Source organism: Calonectris borealis, chromosome 3, assembly GCF_964195595.1.
Source record: "Calonectris borealis chromosome 3, bCalBor7.hap1.2, whole genome shotgun sequence".
NCBI classification, from domain to species: Eukaryota; Metazoa; Chordata; class Aves; order Procellariiformes; family Procellariidae; genus Calonectris; species Calonectris borealis.
The window spans coordinates 81458731-81484044 of record NC_134314.1 but is presented as its reverse complement, the minus strand read 5'-3'; the positions used below and the strand labels follow the sequence as shown (position 1 = coordinate 81484044).

At 44.2% G+C, this 25314-nt stretch overlaps 2 long non-coding RNA genes across 3 annotated transcripts; both read right to left on the bottom strand.

The window, feature by feature from the left end:
- Positions 1 to 4740: 4740 nt before the first annotated feature.
- LOC142081410 (uncharacterized) lies at positions 4741 to 7788 on the bottom strand. The gene is made up of 4 exons (XR_012673318.1): positions 6514 to 7788; positions 5878 to 5981; positions 5280 to 5380; positions 4741 to 5039 (listed from the first exon to the last, which is right to left on the bottom strand). It is a non-coding gene; the product is annotated as an uncharacterized LOC142081410 (long non-coding RNA).
- A 9241-nt stretch (positions 7789 to 17029) lies between these two features.
- Positions 17030 to 25290, bottom strand: LOC142080614 (uncharacterized). 2 transcript variants are annotated; one of them, XR_012673064.1, is made up of 3 exons: positions 24113 to 25290; positions 23791 to 23859; positions 17030 to 23351 (listed from the first exon to the last, which is right to left on the bottom strand). It is a non-coding gene; the product is annotated as an uncharacterized LOC142080614 (long non-coding RNA). The 2 variants fall into 2 exon arrangements; XR_012673065.1 differs by having other exon boundaries at positions 24485 to 25290.
- Positions 25291 to 25314: the final 24 nt, after the last annotated feature.

The following is a 25314-nucleotide window of genomic DNA, read 5'->3' as shown; positions in this document are numbered from 1 at the left end:
ACGGGTGGCACCTTTCACCCCTTCACCTCCTCCTTGGCCACTGGCCTCCACGCAGCCTCCCGTTTCCCCGTACCCTGCCAAAATGAGGCGACAGCAGACGTGCTTGAGGCAGACCTCACGATCCTGCTGCTTGTCATTTGTGGACGGGATATGTGGTTGCCCAAAAGCCAGCAAAGAAATCAAATCCGTTGGGAAAGGGCAGGATCCTTCCACCTCCTGCTTATTAACTCCACGGCTGCCATTAAAACAGACACCTCATTAACAGCTTGTAATGAATGCCAATAAAGCATGTGCTGGTAAATAATAAATATATGTGGTTATCCAATACGGCAATTACAAGCATAGCTCATGTTTTTGGATGATTCAGTTCTGGAATATTACAGTTGAGCAGGATTGTACTAGCTAATCACAGCTCGGTAACGAGGAGCTGGCGGTTTCGCCAGGCCTTCCTCGCCCTCGGAGGGTGCTGTGTGCTTTCCTTCCATCCTCACAGGCGACATGAGCTGGGCTCAGTGGGTGTGATAAACAGCACGTTCTCTGCTGCACATTTGCACGGAAAATATCTTACTGCCTGTAATCCCAACTGTGCCAACATGTATCTGTACCTACAAATCATTCCTGCAAAGAGTCAAGCTATATGGCTAGGATCTGGGAAAGCTCTTGGCAGCACACTGAACTTCAAGCATCGGTTGCATCATTGCAACAGGCGTAGAACGAGGCACAGACTAAGTGTTTGCAGGATGGGGGCTGAGGGTCCAGAAACGCTTCCCAAAGTGCAAATTAAGGTCCTGAGCCCATAGGTATGTAGGAACAGTGCTACTCATTGTTTAGAAAAAGAAACCCAGGCCTGAGGAAGTCAAAACTCAGAAGACGTCACCGCAGGGTATCTCAGCAGGGCTGAGTGCGGCGATGGGTGAGGGGCAGGGGGTGGGCAGCAGCATGGCGGCTCCCTGTGCGTGGCAGCCAGCCAGCTGAGGTTGACTGCTCCCTGCCTGTGGCTTGTCCTTACGGTGTATCTCTGAAGGATTTTAAAAATTCAACCCGAACTACAGTGGAAAGCACAGAGGGTTGTTCTGACAGTGACTACACAGGGAACTGAAGCCCAAAAGCGAAGTCTGTTTCTCTGGTAGAGGCACCCTCATGAGCCGTTTGTAAAGCAGTCACCAGCGGGGTGGCTGCCCTGATGTGGCAGGTTTCAGGTCCGTTAGCTTTACTGGGACCAGAGCATCCTGCCAGGCCTGCGCAGCTGTAGAGGTGCTGAGCACACCCAGGGCAGGGCAGGCTCAGAGGCAGCTCTGGACAGATGCTTTTCCCCAGGTTTTGGGTAACGGCAGAGGGAACCTGGGAGGGCTATTACAAACCCATGCCCGGACCCATCAGGACAGGCTTCCTACGGGCACCTCCATGAAGGAGCATCTTGCTCAGACCCCACTGCCTCCGAGCATCCGTGTGCTGTGAACGCTGCCCGTGGATGAGGCTCTTCTTAGCGTGGAAGAGACACCCTGTACGCAGCCTTCAATTTACCAAGGTTTTGCCACTGCCTGATTAAATTACACCATTGTGCCACCCACGAGCTTACTGGCCTGGAAAAGAGGGCTGACTTTGTCCCAACTGGACAAAATACTATGAAAAAGGCTATTTCCATAATCTGCCTAACAAGTCAGTGCTAGAAAGCCCTTAAAGGAGCCTGAACAACTGCAGTTTTGTGAAGCTAGCTCATCAAAGGCAGAGGCTTTAAAAAATGAATCACAGGCAAAGTAACCTGCCCTTATTCCCTCACATGCAGGGGCAGGAGAAAAAGAAAACAGGTTATCCTCACAGCTGCCCTCCCAAACTGACCCCTGAGGCTGGACGGCCACCCCTGGAAGGGTGGGAGGGCACGGGACAGGGACAGTTCAGATCGGCACGCGTGGGACAGCAGTGATTTTGCTCTGCAATCATAATAAGTATTCGGGGAGGGTGGAAAGGGAAGATCAACAAGCTTTCATAGGGCAGACACACATCCCAGTCTGGCAGCAATGCATCACAGCCATCCTCTCTCAGGCTCTTTGGGTGGGCATGTTTACAGCAGAGAGCACAGAGCACTAGCAGGGGCATGAGGAAAACATCACAGCTGCAGCAAAGAAAAGTTTGGTTAGACCTCCTGAGTTCATCAGAGCATTCCTGATTTTGGGAGTCAGATGACACCTCCTATCTACAGCAGGCGAGCCCTTGTACACACGGGGTTTGGCAGAGTGTGGTCCTCCCCGAGTCCTGCGCACACCAGCATCACCGAGCACGCAGCCTTCATCTGCCTTGGTATATGGTCTAATGCACATCTCAAACGCTTTTCAAATGAGCTGCCTTGTGTACCCTGACTTCTGATGCAGTAATGAATGAAAGGTGCAAAGTGGCATGTTTCCCTTTGAGATCTCATGTTCTGTAGATATCTCATGGTTTACATTCTGGAGGCATCTTTTACATGTTTCTCACCCCTTTCATCTACACAGCCTTTTATCTCTGAGAAATCATTGTTCAAAACTTCAAGAGTTTGGGTAGCTCTCCTCATCCAGCTGAGCTGTGCTGGGAGCAGGACAGGGCTGGGGAGGGAAGGGAAGAGGGCAGACTCCCGTTGCGTCAAGTCACTCTACCCCACCCCGGACCACGGGGAGGATGAGCGCTGTCATGTGTGTCTACCACATGCTGGGAGGCTGCAGGTCCAAGCGCAGGATGCTACGGGTCATTTCGCACAATCAAAAAGTGGCTGATGAGGGTGAGCTCAGATTCCTACTGGAACGGCTTGCACACTTCCAGGCTGCTTCCTTCTAAGCATTTTTTTTTACCTCCAAAGCAGTGTGTCTAGAAAGTGAGACCAAAGAAACCTAGGGCTTGAAAAAGCCTGACACACTATCATTTTCACTGCCAGTGCTGCAAACGCCTCCTTTGATACGTTCCAGACGGATGCATTATTTGTGCTGTAATTTGGCATGGATTTTGCTCCCCTATTTGTATAGTGTGCCAGGTGCCTTGCTGTTCATGAACCCAACCCCGCTGCTACTAAGGAGCCAGGAAAGCAAACAAGCAGTGGTGACATGCCAGTGGTACAAAACGCTCTCATCTCCGAAGGCCAGCAGCGAGGGCAGGGGTGTACGGCATGAGCTAATACCCGAACGGCAGCCAAGAGGTTGAACGCGCCTTCTCATTTCCTCTGCTTCAGGAGGTTAATGGTGGGCCTTTCATGTTCCTTACGTGTAGCTTTGGTTTTGATGACTCAAACTAATCATACAGGGTCAGACACCCGCATTTGTAGTAGATTGCGTCTCCTGGTAGCTCTCTTGCCACCGCCGAGCTCTCTACTCTTTTAAGGAGGAGCTGGGAGTTATCAGCTAGTTGATACTCGTTTTGAATAGTATACTCATTTCAAAAGCTTCATCCTTTTTTCTCCATGGCTGCTTGCTGCCGAGAGCCTGTGACCGTTTGTTTCCTCATCTTGTGTGCCCCCCTCACTCGCACGCTCTCCCCAGCTTTTTCGGCAGCGAGCTCTGCCGACGCAGGACTTGTGCAAGTCCTCCTCCCAGCTCTCCCAGTAACCTCTGCAGGAAGAAGTGTCCCATTAAATGTGAGGTGTTAACTGCTCTCCTGCCTACATATTCCAAGATGTTTCCTGCTCATATTTCAGGAGCGGTCTGCAATGTTGCAACCCCCACTGGGGCCGTTCTGTCAGTCCAAGCATTTAATTAGCTAATTACAACCTGCTGACATGAATACACAGAATATGGTGTTCGAAGACCAATTTTTTTTTCAATTCATTTATTATTAACCCCCAGTAAACATCTGATATGCTCTTCCCCGAGGGGACAGAGTGGTAATTGGTCCCTTGAACACTGAGTTCCCTTTCTAATCTGCCTGAGCTGGAGCCGAGTGTCACCATCTGTCAGTGTTTGCACATACAGCCCACCGCGCGTTTCACGTGGTGAAAGGGGAAAAAGAGAAAAAGGAAGCAGGAAAATCTCAGGGAAGGATTTTGAATGTAGTCAGGTCCCAGCTCCTCTGCCTGTCACTCATTGCTCGCACATCTGCACCCGGCCCGGCAGGCGGTACGGAGGGCCCAGCTGAAACGCCCTGCCCAGGGTGCTGCGCTAATTGGGCTGGCCCCCGTTAGCCTTGCTTTCTTCCGTGCTTCATCAGGCATCTGTGTAATGTCTGAGGTAGGGGTGGAAATGACTCTCCCCTCCAGCACTTTGGCCAAAGTGCTACAAAGCAGCAATAGCTGGGTTTTGTTTTTGCAGGGGGCAAGGATGCCTTACAACTGTGAAATGTTATGGGCATCTGATCCTGGGTGAAGCTCCATAGCTGGAGACTCTCTGGTGAGCACAAGATCTACCGAACGGGGCTTGGCTGGTCCACTCGGTGCTTCTGAAAGGAAAGAGACTGACGTTCGCGTTAAAACAGCTCCTGCAGGCCCCCTCGGTGCGGTTACGCTTGGAGATGCTGGCAGTGAGGGTCTCGCATGGAGAGAGACGATCCCTGCCTCAAAGAGCCGGGAAGGGCACAGGCGGCAGCAGGCGGGCAGGAAGGGGAGCAGAGAGCAGGGGGGTCCCAGCAGGGCAGGGTGGCTGCTGCAGCGTGCCCGGCACGCACAGCCCAGCTTTCCCCTCCGGCTCGGCCGCCTTGCTCCCACCGCGCGAGGCTGCCTCCCTGGCAGTGTTAGAAAGACTTAAACCAAACGCCTAAGTATCGACATAAAAAACCTCAGAAAACTGCCAGAAGACTTGTTTATGGTATTTTAAAGCACCTGGATTTCAACTGTATCCATGCCGCTCCGGTACCTGCTTTCTGCGAATGCAGCACTGATTGCCAAGACACAGTAAATGCTGGGAAATATCTAGAAAAATCAAAATTTTAGGCTTTGATTGTGCCAGTAGCGACATTTCTGCTTAATGTGGTGAAGAGTCTCTCCAATGGGTACTTTGTCTGCAGCGTTTTCACAATGGTACATGTCAGGGTCCCACAGTCAGACAGCAAAGGCAAGGCGGAGACATGGAAAGAGGCAGGTGAATCTGGAAAACCACAGGAGTAAGGGATCTTTGGTTATAGGTAACAAAACCTAGTTTATAGTCTCATCAAATGTTTTCAAGATTTCAACAACAAAAATCTGTCTTCGGGCTTATAAAAATGTGATTTGCCCACATCTGCCTTGCAGGAAAAAGCAGCAAATCCAGAGGAAACAGAAAAAATAAATAAATGAGAAAAATAAATAAAAATTTGTGTCAAAGGGGGAATGGGGGAAGAATGAGTACCTTGAGCTAGTTGGTTGAAAGGCAGATGTCCGACTGTAAACAGCTTGTCTTGGTGCCATCCTGCACAGACGGGGGAAGCTGGTGGTTATCCAGAACTTGTCCTGTACAGGGTGAATCAAGCATGGGCAGGTGCAGGTATCATCACTGAGCCTGACTAAGACCCGCGTGTTCAACCCAGGGAGCAGAAAAAAAATTATAGTGCAGTGGCTAGGTCGTTTAGACAGAGACTAACTTCTGGCTAGACTTCTTTGGCTCCAAACGTTGACTATATCAGTTCTCTGACTCTGACCTCAGCATGGCTTTTTTGTGGCAGTCTATGAGCACGTAGCACAGAATCTATCACAAAGCCAGTTAACAGCATTTTCTACTGCAATGTATTAATTTCTAATTATTTCTAATGTAAAGCATATGAAAAAGTTTCTGCTTTAGGAGACCTTGTTCTTCAGAAAGCCTTGAGCTGCAATTCAGGTACAAACTAGTGACGTTTTGGCATCCTGAAAGACCATTCAAAGCTGCTGAGGGAAAACCCTGTGCTAAGCGCAGTGCTCAGGAGGAAAACCTAAGATCTAAAGCGGAAGGCCAGAAATGTTGGTTTTACCCTGTGTAAGAGCAGAGTCCGCTTCAGCCTTTAGATCTGGGAACCAAGCGTGAACTTCATCTTACTTCAGAGACATTTGGGGGTTGGATTTAGTCCACCTCCTCCTGCAAAAGAAAGGTTCGGTTCGGATACGATTTTTTCCAGTACAGCAAAAGTGCGTGCACATCTCCCTTTGGGAAATGCTTTCTCTTCAGGTCCCTGTAGATGGATGGCACGAGCCTCAGCGAGCAGGCTGGCAGGAGCACCTCTGGAGAGAAACCCTGTAAAATGTCTCTTTTTGGTCTTGGGTCATCCCCTTGCACGTGACCGCCGGTGTCCCATTTTGCCCTCCACTGGAGCCTGATGGACACCATTCATTGGGAAGGGGGCAAGCCGCACGTTTCTGCCCCGGGGAGGCAGCACGGCCGTGGCCGTGGGCGAGGGCAGAGGGCTGTCGGGGGTGATGTGCAGGAAAGCGGCTGCTCTCGGCGATTCAACTAAAGCTGCGCGAGGTGTTGAGGCATCCCTGAGACGGCTCCGCAGCCCCACTGCTGCTCTTTTCTACGTGCAGCTTCCCCCCTTTAGGGGCTAAAGAAAAAGGACCTCTGCCGGCCCTCAGAGCAAGGCTCGGGCAGGCACCAGGCACTCCCAGCTCACCTTTTTAAGCCTTCCTTCCGTGGATTGGGGATTTCCATGCGCGACCATGGTCTTTCTGGATGAGCAGAGGACAGGGCCCTTGTCGCGGGTCTTGGCGCATTTGTGTTAAGCAGGTTTTGGGTAGGTGCCATGCACAGATGGATACAAAACATTTCAGCTGTTCCCTTGTTGTTTGCTGCAACAAAAGGACGCAATAATTTCACTGAACCCTGCTGATAGTGTAGAAAATGTTTCTCTTCTCTTTTAGCTGCCCTAGCCTTTTTTCTTTTTTTTTTTTTTTTTAATGCAGCATTATTCAAACAGGTTGGCTGCTGACAACTGAGATCATGATGGCAAAGACAGTTTAAAAAAAATATCATGAATTAATTACTTTCTCCCATGCCCGGCTGTATCACTTATCAGGCCTTCAATGGGAGCACTGGCCCAGCTCTCTTACCATGTGCACACTAATGGCTTGCTCCTCTATTATCCCTTTTGATCAGACACAGGTGGACAACAAGGCCTCCTCCTTGTCTGTTGAAAAAGGTGCACACTGTTGTCAGGGTGATTATATCTAATTACATCCTGGTTAATTATCAGACATGAATAATTATAGCAGAGCTACTCTCCTCAGAGATAGGTGCATCTTCCAGATGTCACACCACGGTCTCCATAGGGCAATTTCCCGAGACCTTTTGTTGGGATGCGCTGGCTGCAGGAAGGGGCTGCGGGGGAACCGCTGAGACCCATCGGGGACCAAACAGTCCAGTGGTCTTCACTTGCTCTCCCTGACCTTACAGCTAACTGGGCTGCGTCGCTTTCTGTTGTTTATACTGGTAATAGAGTCACGTATCCCTATGGCCGCATTCAGTGCCTGTGTGGGGGCAGATGCATGAAGGAAAACGCCTCCCCTGCTGCCACACAAACGCTGGCACGCTATCGGGCTCGCTACCGCCCAGCGGCTTGGGCACTGCCACGTCCCACCTCTGTCCCCTGTCCCCACGGCACTGCCCAGCTGAGCCCAGCACAGGAGGTCCCGGGCCCTCTTCAGCAAGCAGAAACCTTTCTTTTCCTGGCAGAGTCCTAGCATGGGTCTAAACCTCCTCCAGAAGACTTCTTGTCACCTGAATTACTGTGCTGGCTTGGCTATCAGAGCTGAGACACTTCTTGTCTCTCCTGGTCCCATTTACTGGTTGATAGCTGGTAGTTGGTAGACAGTTTTAGAGTGTTACTTAGGCAAAACCTAAATAAGGAACAAATAGATACCATTTATATTAATAATAGCAATGCCTACCTCCAGTTAAATAAGTCTAAGGTTGGGAGAGCTGTCACTGCACGAGCTCGTGAGGTTTACTGAAATGCAACCAGTTCTCAAAACACAAACCTGTCTTTGAATGTGTTAGAGAGCCACCTATGGTGCAGATACCGAGGTGTCCGTGGGGCTGTGGGTATTCGGTACACGGCATTGCTCCCACTCTAGTGACATTTGCAAGAGCAATCCTAATGTGTGTGTCTTGATGGACTAGATCAGGTGGCAGCAATTATCTCAAACCCCATGTGTTCACATAGCCCACGCCACTGTCCTACTCCTCACTCTGCAGTTCGTTCTGTAAGGTCTCCTCAGCCTGGCTCTAGTTCTGTGAAAGATGTGAATATCTCTGACAACCTGAAAACAGCAAAATAATTTTTAAAAAAATTCATCTATTGGATTTGGTGTAACATATGACTGCTTTCACTTCAAAGGCTACTCCAGAGTCTGCACTGTGGACAAGAGCAATAAAGAAACAGCAGGACAAGAAACACTATAGAAATTTGTCTAAATAAATGCATGTTAAGGATGCACAAGTTTATCAAATAGTTTGCATTAAACACACTTGAATATTTCATTTCGTGCCATAATTGACTGGCTATGAAGAGACATCAGAGACTCCTGTCATAAGTGTCTTCCTCGGTCCTTAGCCCAAAATATTACATCCTCACTGTCACTTAATGAAAAGGAAAAAAAAAAAAACATAAAAATAAAATAAAGTAAAATAAAGTAAAATAAAATAGCTATCAGCTTCCAAGTTTCTTCAGTATAATTCTGACATTTTTTTACAGTACAAATGTCAAGCCTTACTTTGAGTCTTAGTATGTTCTTGGGCTCAAAAGATACACCGACATTAACATTTGAGTTTGGATCTGAGGTGTGGTTTTGAATCGTTTCTCCCCATGGTCCCCACGTACCGCGCTTTGGTTCACAGTGTGGAGTGTTCTTTTCTATCTATCTAGTACATTTCCATTGGATGAAAATAAACCACAGTACGCACCCGCGGAGCGTGACTGACGAGTTGCTGCTAATGAACGTTTGGTCTGTGGGATCAGAGTAGGTCTAGTCCAGTGTAAAAGCCCCAAAGGCACATAGCATGGGTGGTGGGTCCCCCGCAGCAGCCGTTCACTCCACAAGCCCACTCCTGTCATGACAAACCACTTGCTGCTACAGGCTTAGCAACAGATGTCTGGTGCCATCGAGGCCAATGATACATGTGCAAAACATTTTCTGTTCTCAATCAGCTCTGAAATTGCTGCTTTTTCAATTCGCTCACTCCTCTCTTGCTCCTGAATTGTAACACAGGCCAAATAGGCTTTCTATTTGCTAGCTGTATATCATGACCTACCTTTACGATATTTATACCAATCCCCTCTTTTTCACCTTTTTTTAAAGGTAAACTGTCCAGACTTTTCAGTCTCTTCTCACATGGGAAATTTCACATGTCCTTTTCCATTGCTGTCACCTTTCTCCGAACTCTGTCTTGCTTTGGTGCAGGCTTCTTGTGGAACTTGGGAGTATTGGGTGACCAGTCCTGCATGTGTTATTCCAAATGTGAATGCATCATCGACTTACATTATTAATTGCTTGTATTTTACACATTATTCTCTATCCTGTTCCTTTTGCAGTCTAACATCTTGCCTGACCAATAAATTAGAGCTGTGCTCTGCATCCAAATGATCACTGAGCCGTCCACAGTGACACTCAGCTGCCTTTCCCAAGCCACTGCAGGTAATTGAGAGCCCTGTAAGGCATATGAGCACATCCATTTTTTCCTCCCCTTCAGTGTGCAACACTTTGTCTGAACAGAGCTGAACTTTGTCTGACACCGTGTCACCCATTCATCTCGTTGGATTAGGTGCCTCTGAAGTTTCTCACAGCCTTTTCAGAATTTGACTAATTCTGTATCCTTTGCAGATTTGACGGATTCACAACCACCTTTTTCCAGATCTTTCCTGAATATCCAGAGCAATCCAGGAGGCAGTATGGAACCTTAAATAACCTGAAAGGCAAATTTTTGCCATGATGAAACATAGGTATTTAAACCCACTTTTTGTTTCCTACCTCAGAGTTAATTAAAACTCTTCTACGAGCAAACGTAGTCCCATATATGGGACTTTTTGTTTCCCTTTTTTTTTTCCCCTCCCCTCTCAGGACCCAGGGCTGTCCCTCCCATATAGGTGCAAGCAGAGAAAACAAGAGTCCATTAAGGTCAGCAGGAGTAGGAATCTTTCCCCAAGACCACTCCAAAACACTAAGGATAGCGGTGGTTCCCAGTGGTACCCACTAACAGCCCTATGCTTCCTAGAGGTAATTTCTCTCTATTCTATTGTAATTAAAACACCACCATTTTCTTTTATTCCTCTGTCAACCCGTATTTGCCTGAGGTTTCAGGAGCACTGTGTGTCTGTCCCTTCTGTTTTATATTGAGGAAAGAACAGTGCACGATATGGCATTGCCCAAGAGTGGCAGACTCAAAGATGGCAAAGAGGAGAGGGACAGGAAAGGTGCCAAGCATGAATTAAGTCTGCATTCTGCCAGAACAATGCCGCGTCTTACAGACGTGTCCTGGAGCACACAGCACCCTAGTGATAATTTCACAGAATTAATTTTCCCAAAATAAAAAAAAAAAAAGGCAACAGCACAGAAAGGATGAGGCAAATTACCAACACTAATCAGTCTCCCTCTCTCCCTTCCCTTTCCCCTTGTATGATAATTATGATAATTAACAAGCTAACAAGCTTCTAGTAAAAACAGTTCCAGAATTTCAATGTATAATTAATATTTACATCCATAACAAGTTGTCATTTATGGTGCATGTTCATTTTCTTTTTTCAAAGGAAACAGTGCTTTATACTCAGAAAAGAAAAATCCTTTGAGAACACGCACTAAAAAGGCATCCTAAATTCAGAAACCTTGTCCTTATTTGCTGTTTATTTATGCAGGGATATGCAAGTGTTTTAACACCTTTGTTTCTTACAAATTATGAGCGCACATATGTAAACAGATGAAGTTTCCTTTTCTTCACAGAAAAGAAGGCCACAAATCCACCACCATACTCAAAGTCAGAAAACAGATGCATCCACAAGGCACTTGTGTTTCAGGTGAGTCCTCACACATAAACCTTTTATCATTATTTAGTGACCTGTAAAGCCAAGTTCAGGTGATCAGCCATTTGCAGAAATCATGGACCCTTCGTACGCAAAACTCTGCTGCTTATTGTTGCATGTCTTCTCCAGGAAAGCTGGATCTGTAGTTTTCCACCTGCTGGTGAATACAGAGCAGGAGGCAAATACTTCACTAAAATAGGCTTAAATTTCTCAGTGCTCATGCAGGGTGGTAGCCATACTGTAGATATCACAGTGATGATGGACAAGAGTTGCATAGAGAAATAACAGTCAACAGCCACTTCTCTTTGAGTATAAAAGCATCACCCGTGGGCACTTGATAAACTGGCTGCAACAAACACCTTAAAGTTGCAGCTTCTGCTTTACAGCTGAAAGATTTTATAACCTGAGAAATAAGAATGCTGCTATCTCAAGGGCATGTACTGACTGAGTTCCTTTTAACCCATCCGTATGTGATGCCTCTTGTCTCACCCTGTGGCAAATGGTTGTCCTCAGACTCTCACAACAGGATGGCACTTCAAAGGAGTAACTGAAGGAGACTGGACAATGATTTACATGGCATCAAAAAACAGGTTAAATGATGAAGCAAATCTCTATGGAGGTACAGAGAAGAGAAGCAATGGAGACACAGCCAAGAAAAATTCTGGGAAGACTTACTGTCCTTATTCATTAATATTTGACCCAACAATGTATGGTCTTTGGCCAGCTGGTTTTCAGGTTTTGTCTTCCCCAGAAGTGCAATAACCAAATTTTCAAAGGAAGCATGGGCGGTTGGGTGAAGGGCTTGTTCCACCAGCCCAGCCCCTGGGGAGGGACAATGCTGCTGCTGCGGGGTGGAAGCCAGCTCATACTTTAGCTCCCTCCGGTGGAGACCACAGCCCATGCTCCCAGGGTATCTGCTTGGCAGAAGGGTTGGGAACGGGGACCAAGGGGAAGAAAAAGGGATGGAATACCCACCTGGAAAACTAGGGTGGCTTTGAGTGTCTCTAAGACACAGGTATTCAAGCAAAGGAAAGGCACTGTAAATATCCACAGCCTAGAGAGAAATTCATAGAAGTAGCCAACTTCAGCAGGGAGTCAACACTTGGTATTTAAGTTGGAACCGAAGGTAGATTTCTATGAAAGTGAAGTTGGACCTGAATTCTGGCATTACTTCTTTGCTAGGTGAGATGAAACATGTGGTCTAGATATACAGTTAAGTCCACAGAACCTGAACTAATTAAAACAATTCATTAAACCAGTCGCTCACATCCCAGATGTGGAGGTGTGCATCAGCATTCATCTACACCAAGTCATCATTTTGTACAATATTTCATGGGAAAAAAAAGAGAGTGTCATGAATTTGTGCTTCTTCCAAACTACTACGCAGACAGATTCCTGCCAAATGTTGATAGTGGAGTCATCTTGCAGCTGTTTCCCAAGTGACTGGCAAACTTTGAATGAATTCTTTACAAACGGATTACACCCACCTTGGTTGGAACAGAAATAGGTCTTGTGTACAAACCTAGAAGACTCCTTCTAAGCTCTGACTCTGTAGTTATTCCGAGCCTGAAGGAGGGTACTTTGCCATGATGAAATGTAGAAAAAGTATTGTACAGAGGATGCTCAACAGCTGTTGGACCACACATTTGATTAATAAGGGCAAAAGAATGACACAGGAGATTTAGATTTCTTCCACAAAGCATTTCACCTGGTACCATATGGCATTTTAATTAAGAAACCAGGACACTACAAGATAAAAGCTCTTAGATTAAATTTATTAAAAATTAACTGATAGTTCTCAAAGTGCAATTTGAAATGGGAAATCTTTATCATGGGCATCAATCTCCAGTAAGTGGGTGTGACTTTTATACATATAATGTACATTTATATCTATTTTTATCAGTGGGGAAAAATGAGTTTTAACATTGCAGGTGGCACAAGATAACACTCTTCTATTTATCTATGTGCAATTTAAGAATTATGGTAGAAGTTAGGCAGTTTAGATGGCCCTGTTAAGTCATAAAATATTGTGATGGACTGGAATCCCTCTTCTACTGTGGAAACCGAAGCATTTCTCTGCTGGAGAGTCAGTCACTCACGAACCGTGCACTGATCCAACAGTGGGAATATTTAGAGGTTGCTTAGGCAAGGAGATAGTTCAACAGGGTACAGCAACACAGAGGCAAATTAACAGCAGTAAAGCAAAGAAGCCTGCTGTCGGTAAGGAGAAGGATGCAAAAGTCCTTTAACAGTGACTAAATAATAAGCTTCAGATGAAAAAGGGGAAACACAGGCACACTTTCTTGCAGGAATTTCAGTTGAATCAGGGAACCCTCTAAGGACAGAGGGAACAAGTCTACCTAGACACGATTCTGAAGGAAAACTACCAATTGGAAAAAGAAGTTGAATAATTTAGATAGCTTCACCCTTTTCCAACTCTTCAGAAGGATGAGAAATAGAAATAGACAAAGGTATATAAATGTGCTTATTGGTTCTTCAGATCTTTATCTCCTGTGTTCTGACCATGTTAGAGTCAGGTGCAAAGCCTGTCTGTGCGTCTGCATGCTTGTACGGGGTCTGTCTGCGGCCGCAGAGTACCGCTAAGGACACAGCTTTGGAAAGGGCTGGGTGTGCAGCAGCGGGCAGTCTGCAGCTCTGTGCAGTGCAAAGAGAAGACCCCTTCCTGAGATCCCGGAGCCACAGGGCTGTGAGATCCCATTGTGAGAAAATTCTGGTTAGAGGCAATTTTGGCTCACTTTGGACTGACACTAAATCTCAAACACACAAAAATTTCTCACAGGTGGGAAACTTTGCTTCTTAATCAGTGGTGAAGTAAAAATTGGGCATGGTCTTTATCATATCCTTGGAGGATGCCCCAACAAAGCTTCACTTACTGGACATGCAAGCTTTATTCTTAGCACAAGCAACTCAATTTTACCAGGAGAAAGAAGACCACTGACTGCTTTATTCATCCTATAGAGTTAAGATCTTTTTGATAGCCTGGGTTCAGGCATGGGGACTTGGGAAACAGTGACTCAGATCTTAAAATCAAAAGCCATCACTCTGCTGCGCATCCAGATTTTCAAAAGGCCCCTGCTTGATTGAATGTGTTTTAAATTAGAGTAGAGAAGGAAACAAATCTGTTCACACAATAAATAAATCTTCCACTTCGGGTGCACAATGCAAGACTTGGAGAACGAAGAAGCTTTTCTCATCTCAGAACATGGCTGCAATAGGGAAATAGCCCAGAGTGGCTGCTCTGTATTAACTTCCAGCCTGGGCACCCTCATTTTCTACTGAGTGCTGCTTATATTTAGCCAGTTCTGGAGGTGGGTTAAGTAGAGTGACCAAAAGGCGTTCTTTATGAGGAATAAAAGCATCCATTCAAGGAGCTGATTCAGAGCATTGTTTTAAATTCACCCACACACTAATTTCTCACTTATTTTGTAATAGTCTCCCCATGAGTACAGGCACTAAGCCTACAGAAACGTAGGTCCATTCGCTGGGGAGAAACATAGAATTTTCATCATGATAGATGCACTGATGTCATTCTAACAGATGCACTCTCAGTAATAGGTGTTTTGTTTCCATTAGTCCTCAGGACTTCTCTTCCCTTTATGTCATTCTATAAAAACACCCGAGCACAAGGTGGTGTGATGACCCCGTGACTGCCAGGGCAGGATGGGTCTGCAAACTGGAAGGAGGCGGGCGCACTCCAGCGTACCATCCTTCAGCCCCCAGAGAGGCTACAGTGCATAACTCAGAGCTCCCAGGCAATCCATTGCCTCATGGCCACGCTGGCTGAAGCAGAAGGTGGCTGGAGCAGATCAGAAGCTGCAGTAAGGTTTGCCCAGTCATGCCGAAGGGCGAGTCAAGCAGGCGCTGTTAGCAATGAGGAAGAGTGAATGGGCTTGATCCGCAGTCAATCTCAAACGCTTCAGAATCAACTGGACACACTCTTGTGCCTGCTCAGGGATGGCAATACCTGTGATGGGCATAGGATGGGAATGCATCATCATGCAACTCTCCCTCCAGCCATGATAATACAGTCTCCTCTATGGACAATTCCCAGCACCTAGAGAGAGTTAGGAAGAGCCAGTAGCTCTTGATGATCCTGCTCCGGGTGGGATTTCCAAGGCAATAGCTCCCTGGAACCTCCCTTTTGTTCCCAGGAGATGAAGCCATCTGCCACTCCCCTGACTCAGCCCAGGACTAACAGCAATCCTTTATTTTCTGTCAGTGCTACCCCAAACAGAGCTTTTAAGTTAAGAGCCCCTCATTGCTAACACATGTAAATCTAAAAAGATTCCTTAAGAATCAATGCAAGTTTTTCATGTAAGTATGGGGTCTGCACAAAGCAAAAGAGGGAGAGAGAAGGAGAAGAGAAGAAGAAAGGACGCAAAGCAAGCAAGTCCATACCCAACACCAGGGACTTTGACTCCACCCATCACAAAACATAAGGACAGGTATAATTCTCCTCACTTTACCCCTACGAGAAAGTGAAGCGCTCTCTCACTCACATGCTCTTTCTTTCTCTTTTCTTAATGCTCTCAGACACTTCTCTCTTTAGTCAGTCATCCTTGCTGTAAGTTTCTTTAAATTGTAACTGGATAATCTTCCAGATTCTGGGGTGCCCTTTGTCAGAGGAATTCCTGGACATACAGCCCCTGTTTGGTGAAGTTGAGAGTTGCTATATTAACAAAGATACTGACTAAAGATACGATTCTTTGTTCATAGTAGAAATCCTGTTTTAGGCAGCTACTACTTTTAAGGAACCCTACAATAAAATACGTATGCTTGTACATTCATGTTACTGTATTTTATGTCAAATAAGACTCTGAATTTATGAATACCATGACCTGTGCATGTGCCTCATTGGGAATTTGGACCTTAGGCTGCATGCTTGCTACCCTCAACCTTAGAGATCCCAAATGTGTAGGCACCATTTGAACTGATTTCCCCAAATCTGTTCCATTTCTTCACTCTGAGTGTACATGTGGCTCTCAGTCACATGCAAAAAGCCCCACACATAACAAGCAAGCTCCCACTAGAAAGGGAGCACAGAGACATGCCAGGGACACGGCCACAGCCCCAGACCCCTGAGCGCGGGCATGGGCCCGCTGCCTGCCTTTCCCTCCGCAGCTGGTTGTGCCTTCTGGCCTTCTCTCTGCACATGCGTGGAAGGAAAATGCCCATTGCCTTGCCTTCTTACAGGCATTCACATAAGGGAAATTCAGGAGCTTTGCCTTAGTCGGGACGTGCCAGCATTTGAGTCAATGGCAAACCTGATTTATTTTTTCTCCCAGTGCTTCTGTGCAGACTAACAGAAGAGATCCTCCACTACCCCCTCCTTGCTGCCTATTTGTTTTCTTCCAGTTAAGTCTGTGAGGAAATCCTCTTGGTAAAGCCAGTTAATAAGATTAGATAAATGTCTTTGAAACCAAAATGCTGATATAAAAATCAGAACAACAGAGCACCAGCTGGCTTTTCTTTTGCTCATTCAAATGCAGCTGGAACGTCGCAGCCAGTAACGTGCAAACTGGGAGTGATAATCAATAAGCAGTGAAACAAGAGCAAGATGCCTCTGGAGGAATTTTCCCTTGGTGAGAAAGATGGATTAACTCTAATTCTCAAGGCAACTGAACAAAAACATTTGCCTAAATTCAGACATAATTTAAATACTGTTCCAGAGAAACGTGACAGCCTGAAATAGCAGTGAAACAAGACCCTCCAGTCACAGCCAATGTTATTATTTAATGTTGGCACTGGCCTTTCTTAATGCAAGGTAGCTGCTGCACTGTACAATAAGGAACACATATTAACGATATATAATGATTAAAGGCTGTTTAGTTAAGGACACCAGGTGAGACAATGATATTGCTGACTATTATAGCTCTGTGCATACAGAGGCACACAGTTCTGGGCAGCTTATCCAGCAGGGTGCTGTGTACACAGCAGGCTAAAGACAGAAACATTAACTAAATCACAAGATTCGCATCACTTATCTTATCGTCACATGGGGGAAGAGTTTATCATTCAAGCAGGCACACCTGCTCTCTTTGTAAAACTTTACTCGCGCCATTACCGAGTGTGTTATTGTTTCTTGTTCAAACATGCCGCTGCAGGAACGGGACGGAGCTGAGGGTGGGTGTCCGACCCTCTTGAAGTGAGCACCCAGCCCTGCACCTGCATATCCCCACTCGCGCGGGAACACCTGCCCTGGCTCGGGGCACCGGTGCATGGCAGCAGCAGACAAGCTCCACTACCCATTCACCTTACCCGTGAGAAGGGTGCTGGGCTAAAATCAAAGACACTTTACAGGCTTTTACAGAACCAACACAAACTTCTCGTTTGTGCTTCTGCCCTATGGGATAAAGTGATGGAAATTAAATTTGGGAATTTAATTACATTTGAGAATTTAATGGGATGTGTTAGTGTAGTGAACCGGGTTGAAAATCTCATTGACCTGGATTTTGAAAGAAACCTGGAATGTCTTCAAGACAAAACTTACGTGAAATATCAAACCTCTGGCCAAAGGAAGAACTCTGTAAGGGCGGCATCAAAGTCACATGGATGAATGATCACCTCAAAAAGTGTACTGGATTAAGTAAAGATCACATAAATGCTGGAAGTTGGGATTGGCCTCTGAAGAAGTTACATTAGGGATGAGAAAGTGTACCACCAAAGTCAAAATTATTCCAGTTGATCTGGCCTCAACCTTACCCAAAAAACCAAAGTAAAAAATAATTAGGCATTAAATATAATGAAAACCATGGAAAATGAGGCTCTTCTGAAGTTAAAGACATCACAAATGTTCTAGCATTTCACAGACCTGAAATCTAGATGAAGGCTTCACCACCAGGCGTTGTGAGGGATGGTGATGTAAAAGGTGGAAGCAAAGGTAGGATGGCTAATGGGAAGGAGGCTGTGGAGATGGAAGCCACTGCATCCTAAGAAGCTGTGATCTAAAAAAGGGACTGAGTAGGCTCCATCTCAGGAGCCTGAAAAAAATGCACCATGTGAAGCTGTAAGATCAGTGGCGATATTTTTAACAAGTATTTCAAGCGAGGAAGGGGCAAGGGAGATCTGAATAAATGCATGGCATTGTTCCAGAGTGAAAAACCAAACCCTGCATGCTGACTTAAGGAAGATCAAGAGGAAAAAGACCTTTATTTATTAGATGATTATAGAATGACCAGGACCCATCAGCAGGAGATGTTGCAAAGGCGGGTGTGGTCCTAGTGTGTAGCATGTGAAGTAAAGCCAGTGCAGGCAAGGCAGGCAGATATTTCTGCTGTTATGCTAGATGGTGGTGCAGCCTCATCTGAAAGACTGGGAGGGTTGTGCAAGACTGGTCCCGTAGGTGAGGAACTGAAACCAGAACAGGTGCAGGGAAAGCTACTGGGTATATCCAGGAAATAACGAACCTATTTTATGAGATTGAGCTTGTTTAGCCTAGCAATATGAAGACTGAGAAAGGATATGGTTCCTTATAAATACATCGAAGTGATGTGTAAACATTAGATAGAGAGATAACCAACAAGGGGACAGTACTGGCACAAGAAAAAATGAATATGAATGTGCCATGATAAAAACTGGATACTAGAAGAGGGTTTCTAAGCAACCTGAGCAAGGTTCTGATACAGCAGTACAGCAAACAGAAGAGTAGGAGAGACAAATTATTTCTGGTATTTGATACAGCTGAAAAAGATAGTGTGCAATCTGGTTGGCTGTAACAGCAGCATATAGCACCTAGGAGGCCCCTTCTAGTCTCATCTTTGACATTTCTAAATGCTTTTTATTAATTGGAGGGGAAACTACATATACAAAGGTCAAACTCAGGATCTTTGGAAAATTTGGATAAAAGCACCTGAATAAATAGAACTTATATTAGGCCAGTCTGTAAAAGTCAAAAGGAAACGATAGCTTCCTCTTGATTGCTAACAGCTGCAATCCCTGCCATCCAGCAAGGGTGTTGGCAAGTTAATCCCCACCGTCACAGACCTACCAACGTACACGACCAGCGCACTCGCGCTCACACCCTGTTTCCTATGAGACTGCAGAAGTCACAGCTATAGATCATCGTGCTGCAGATGCAGGGATGCAGGGCGCCTTACATCATGCGTCCTGTCTTTTCCACAGACAGGACTGCACCTTGCTTGAATGTCAATGAAAATAAACTCAAAATATCCATAGCATAGCTTTGACACAGTCCATGTTAAATTAATCTCCATGAATCAAGAACATGTATTTGCAGAGGTGGTTGCTCACTCCTGATCTGTACATAGCATGACACAATGAAGCTGAGAAATCCAGTTCAGTTTAGACAATTTATAATGTCACTTAGGACATCCAGTCACAGCCACAGTGCAAGTAATAAACAAAATGCAGTTATAATGCTCAGGTCCCTCTCCTGAGATCAGTAATGTCTCTCTTGCTTCAGTACATTAATCTGGTTTAAAGTAAGAATCTCTATTGGGCACTATCTCATATTACCTGGTACAGACAGTCAACCAAAAAAAAACCAACCCAGCAATAAACCCTCCTGGCTTTATACATATGCAAATCACATGGGAGACGTCAGCCAAAAAAAAAAAAAAAAAAAAAAAGGGAAGGAAGATTACAAATCAGGTTAAATTGGCCAGTATTTCTAGCATGAATAATAGACTGTAAATAAATAAACAGCAATGGTGTGTGGTAAAGCTTTAAAGCTCACAATGTGATTCCTCACGTCGAGCAACTACTGATTAATCTGAATAGAAATTAACAGCAAACTGGAAGATAATTGTGTAGCAGCTCTGTCTGTCCTGGATTCAGAGCGCAGGTGCTGGGCCACGTCTGTCCCTGAGGATAGCACAGAGACCATTATTCTTAACCAGAAAATGCCCTGTCCCGCTTTTACAGCAGAAGACTCAGGAGGACAGAGAAATGCTATCAATTTGATGGCCATCAGTTCTGTAATCATCCCACAGCCATCTCCCCAGAGATGTATTTAGTATCAGATGCATTTTTCAACCAAATAAATATTCCAGACTTCAGTGTTAATACACCATTAAAATGACACCATCATGCTACATGGAATACTATAAATTAGACCTCGAATGTAACAGGCCAGAGAGAAATAGCTATTACTTTCTCCCCTGCCCCACTTTTCCCATCTCTGCCTACCCTCCCAAAGAAAAATGTTTGTAAAGGAAGCAGAAAATTCGTTTCCTCGTAACAATGCCTGTGACTTTGAGGTAGACACACTTTCTCTGCTGATGCAGGTCCCTAAATATCAAGAAATAAGTGCCAAGAGGTCAGTCGCAGGACATTTTCAGTTCAGAGCACGGTGTCGAAGAGGTGAGCTGGGTTTGCTTTATCTTCCCTCCTGCCTCTTTTTCCCCCTCCCTCTTCCCTCACCTCATCTCTCCTTACCCCCTCCCTTTGGTGCTATATAAACCAGAGGGCAGGGCATCCAGCTGCTTCCACAGCAGAACAATGTTTGGGCAGAGTCCATGTTGACACAAATGCATTATATCCTGAAGGGTCAACAGCAGCTTTTTTTTTTTTTTTTTTTGTTACTTTTTCTTACCAACTGCATAGAATTAACCTTCCACTTTTGCACAGATGCCATTGGTCCAAAATTTATGAGCTCATCTAATTGACATCTCCTATCATTGTACTATCCTGCTGGCTTAAGAGAATTATTATTTTCCCATTAAAACCCTCCCCTTCCTTAATATTTAATAAAAGTTAACATATAGAAGATGCATGTAGACATCACGTTAGATGACCAAGACGCCCTTCTCCCATCTTGGGCTTTTCTGAGCAAGGATTATCTCAGATAAAGGTCAAACACAAAACCACAGTATACCAGCCCATGGTCCAAATGCCAGGTAACTCAGTACCTCAATACCTCCCCCCTTGTGCAGTGGAGAGCTATCCAAGGGCTTGGTATGCTGTCATAACCCCTCTCCACAGCACACCTATGCTACTCGGTCCTGTGGTCCTCAGAAATAGTAAACTTTACATGGGAGGGCCTACAGAGTGCAGCCTGTTTGAGAAGTACCTTGGTAAACGCACCATCCTACAGCTCTGAAGGGGCAAACCAGCTTCAGCCACCTAGAGGCGACAGCTCAGCCAAAAACACTGACTGCTCTTTCTAGGAAGCAGAAACGTTCTTCACCTTTTCAGAAAACGTCCCACTCCACAAAATGCACTTAAGGTGGAGTTAACTAGTGGAGTTGCTTGCAGAGAGGTGTATCAGACACAGTTCCACCTACTACACACAGGAGTAGCATTACTAGTAAAGCTCCTCCCAAATTTGAGACTGACATTCTCAGGACAAGAGACGCGTGATTCTTCTAGCTATTCTAGGCACATTTTCTCCATGCCGTAAGTTTTTTTCCGGTGGTAATATACTCCACAGTCTATTAAAAATGGACTATCTGATGGTGCTTGAACTTTCCTTCTCTAATGGGATCTCTACTAAAATCAGCATAACAGATGTTTAACAGCATGTTTAGAAACACACCCCCACCCACCCCACTTCTAAATATTGACTACACATCAATAGTTCAGTACAAGCATTTCAGATAAAAACAATCAAACAAATTAAAGGAAAGATTTTTTTTTTAAGACACTTCCAGCATTCGTTTTTCCAGGCAAAGTCTTTGTGTGTTTGCTCTTCCAAAACACAATGCTGTGGTATCTCTGAGTTTCTGAAGTGGCAGTGTAGGCACTGTACTCTTATGTTTCATTGAGTGCTCGTTCAAAACAGCTGTATGTTCTATATAAAACATGTTTACATAGTAAATGTACTTCCTGTAGACACAAAGAAATGTTAATGAATAACCATTCCTGCATTTCAAATTTTGCAGGGCTGTGGGAAGGATCAGTGCATGACAAAATAGTTAATGTTCACCCACTTTCTGGCACATGAAATCTGTTACTACAACTAATCCCTTACAGAGAAAAGAAAACATGGAAAACAAACTGGCGCTGGCTGGTTCTACTACGCTTTTTTTTTTTTTTTGTAGAGAAACTGTGAGATGCATATACATGGGAGAGGAACAGAGGAGGTATTCAGTGGAGAATGCCAGAAGGCATGGACTCCTTTTGGTAGGCAAGGCTGTTGGCTTTAATTGTATATATTGTCTTGGATTCTCACCTTCAGAAAAAATGCCAGTTTGATCTCACACAGTATTCACTACCCATATTTACATCCTATTGCCTGGGGCCCAGGGAAGGCAAACAGCAGGCATTTCCCTTTCAGTCAATTTCTATCTGAAAATCTATATGACTTAAAAGACTTCTTAAATAACAGATCTGCATTTATCCTTGAAAATTTTTAAAAAGCAAAAATCAGGTGATCTAACCTATAGCATTGCCCCTGAAAAAGCCTCAAAAAGAAAACTTATTTCTACTCTAGGTGAAGTTCTTTCTGAAACACAAAAAGATTAAAGAATTAAGAATCTGGTTTATAGCTGTGAAGTCCCATACATGATCCCCACTTCCCTGTGAAGTAAGCCACTAATTTAATTAGGCTTTGCTATACAGCAATTCTATCTGAAATACATAGGTGTTTCTTCCAGTCCCCTAAAAGTACGCAAGCCTGAAAAAGAAGCACAGCTAGGAACCAATCCACTTCAAGGGAAACCCAAACAGCATGGGGCAGATCCTTAGTGGAGTAAAGGATCTGCACTGAAGTAGATGGGACAGGAATAGTTTACGCCAGCCAGGAATCTGCTCCGCATCTGCAGACCAATTTATGAAAAAAAGGTGATACACCATACATGGACCAGATGCACTAATGTAGTATAAGGCAAAAACAAGCTCTGCTGGGGATGTTCCAACATTTCTACACAAGCTTTCACAGCGTACAAAAACTACTTCATGTGAATGAAAATCTTTTTTAACTGCAACCTCTCCGCATGGTTTGAAAGTGCTACTGTGGACAAGGTTTTCAAAGGCCACCCAACAAGCAATGCTCAACTATATCTTCTTCACAGGGTGGCATATGAATAGCACATTTCAGTTTTAACACACTGAAAAATCATTACCACAGCAATAAGGCTGAGACCTCAGAACAATTTTCTCAATAAACACATTCCTTGACAATTATTATTTTTGTTCAAAAGATATATTTTGCTTTTGAGATAAGATTTCTCATGATACCACAGCAATTAACAAAGAACAATCTGGAATTTTTTCTTTTAGGAACGTCAATGCCTTCTTATGTTTGGTAATAAACAATAATTTATTAAAATAAACTATTTATTAAATCCAAAGAACTCATTCTCTTAAACTACCTGAGGAGAGGGGGAGTTGATGAACTTCTGGCAAATTTGAAAAGTCCTCAGCAAATAATGTGGTGAATGTGATGAACCTCTATCTAATTAATAAAATGCTCTTTGCAAAACATTTTTTCAGAGGTGTTCAATTTCTCCAAAAGTGATCTGAAACAAATAAGGAGAGGAAAAAGTTTCACCAGAAGCAACGGCCACAATTAAAGACACATATAACAAAGCTGATGAAATCAGGAGATAAGAAAGTAAATGTAAGGATGCAATGCTATTTTGAATTACCAAACACTGCCACCACGTGTCCACTTCAAAGACTATCAGGCTCCTTGAAAATAGCTAGATAAGTATTAAAAGATAAAGTAAATCAAATTTGTTGCTCTATCTCTTAATGTAAAATGCTTCTGTACAATGCAATAGCAATGACAACCTCAAAAAGGTTTTAAGTATTTTTAGCCACTTGTGTTACATTTGTAACACTTGTGTTACATAGTTCTATTTCTAACCCCTTCTATCATCATTGTGGAGAGTACTAAATAGAGAATGACAGAAAGAAAATAATGGACAAGCTTTGTTTCCACACATAAATGCCTACCATAACTGATGTTTCATTGTGTTTGTGCAGTGCCCATCTCAATAAACTTCTAGTTCATCTTGATGGTCCCTGGAAGATACCAAAAACCACAAATGTTCACACAACTTATTTCAGAGATAGGCTTTTCTTCAAACATTTATGCGTATGAACAAAAACATTCATATAATGATGGAGACAACGGATTCAGAGGACTTCCTACAACGTTAATTTTCACTACTTCTAATGTAAGCAGCAAAGAATCTCTACTCTTACTTGAAAACTATATCCATTCCAATTTGAATTAAGAACATTCAATTTCTTATTATTCAATACAGTCTCCCACCTGAAAACTCCCCTTGAGCTGGAAAGCAGGCAGAGGAACTGCATCTTACTACTGAAAAGCTAAAATGATTAGAGATGCTCCTCTTCTCATTTACATGGGATATTCAAGAAGATGCAAAGGAATTCCAATGACTTAGCCAAAAAGATGGATACTTGATTTTCTTCCATGTTTTCAAAACTTCTGTCATAAATTCTTTGAGTTGGGATGCCTAACATTAGCTTGTAAGAACAGGAAGTACTAGAAACAAATTTCCAGCTATTTTTAATTAATACACACACACACATATAAATTGATAATTGAACTCAGAAGAACTGACTGAAGAATCATCACTCCCTCATCAGCATTATCCAGTAAACAAAGTATTTCAACCACCTTCCTTAGAGGATGCTGCAGATTTCACATCTGTCTGTATAGATTCATTGAGTGGATACTATCTCCAGGAAAATGCAGACCTCAGGGAGCAAGGCCAATAATTGAAACAGATGCAAGTAATACTTGGATGAAATACCACACTTGCAAGAAAACATTCTTTGGTACAATTGTAGATATTTGAAATTTCAAGAATGAAAGAATTTTGAAAAAAGACTGAACAACTACTTGAATGCCTAATGGATGACTCTGCAGTTTTGGACAGCTCAGTTCCAGAATTAATTCCCTTTAGGACAACAAAAATCAGAACGCTTGCATTTAAATGTGATGTGTTTTGTCAGCATTACTCATGTGTGTATCCTCTGGATGTCTTCAGTTATTCCAAGCTTCTTTTGCTCACAGGAATACTGAGTGTTCAGAGTCAAGGTTCCTTCTAATATCTTAAAACCCAAAGTGACTCCAAACAGATCGCAAAGATGAATAACTGAAGCAGAGGAGTCATTTCAAATAACTGATAGAGGACAAACCCCATGATCTTTAACATGTCTCTTGCCATTTGTTCTTCAATGTGCGTTGTAGAATACACACTTATTCTGCAGCTCTATTCTGCAAGTCTTTTAACAGCAGGCAGAAACCATAAGCCCCACGTGCAGCCCTACTGGCAAATGACAGCATTAAGTCAGTATAAATTGGATTGTCCCAGTCTGCTCCAAATTTGTCTAACAATAGATGGTAGCAGCGTTCCCATCAGAGAGCTTCAGAGGTAGGAAAAACAAACTGGAAAAGCATCTTTGACAAAATTGCCAGAAGTCCATCATGTTTCTTACTGCAGA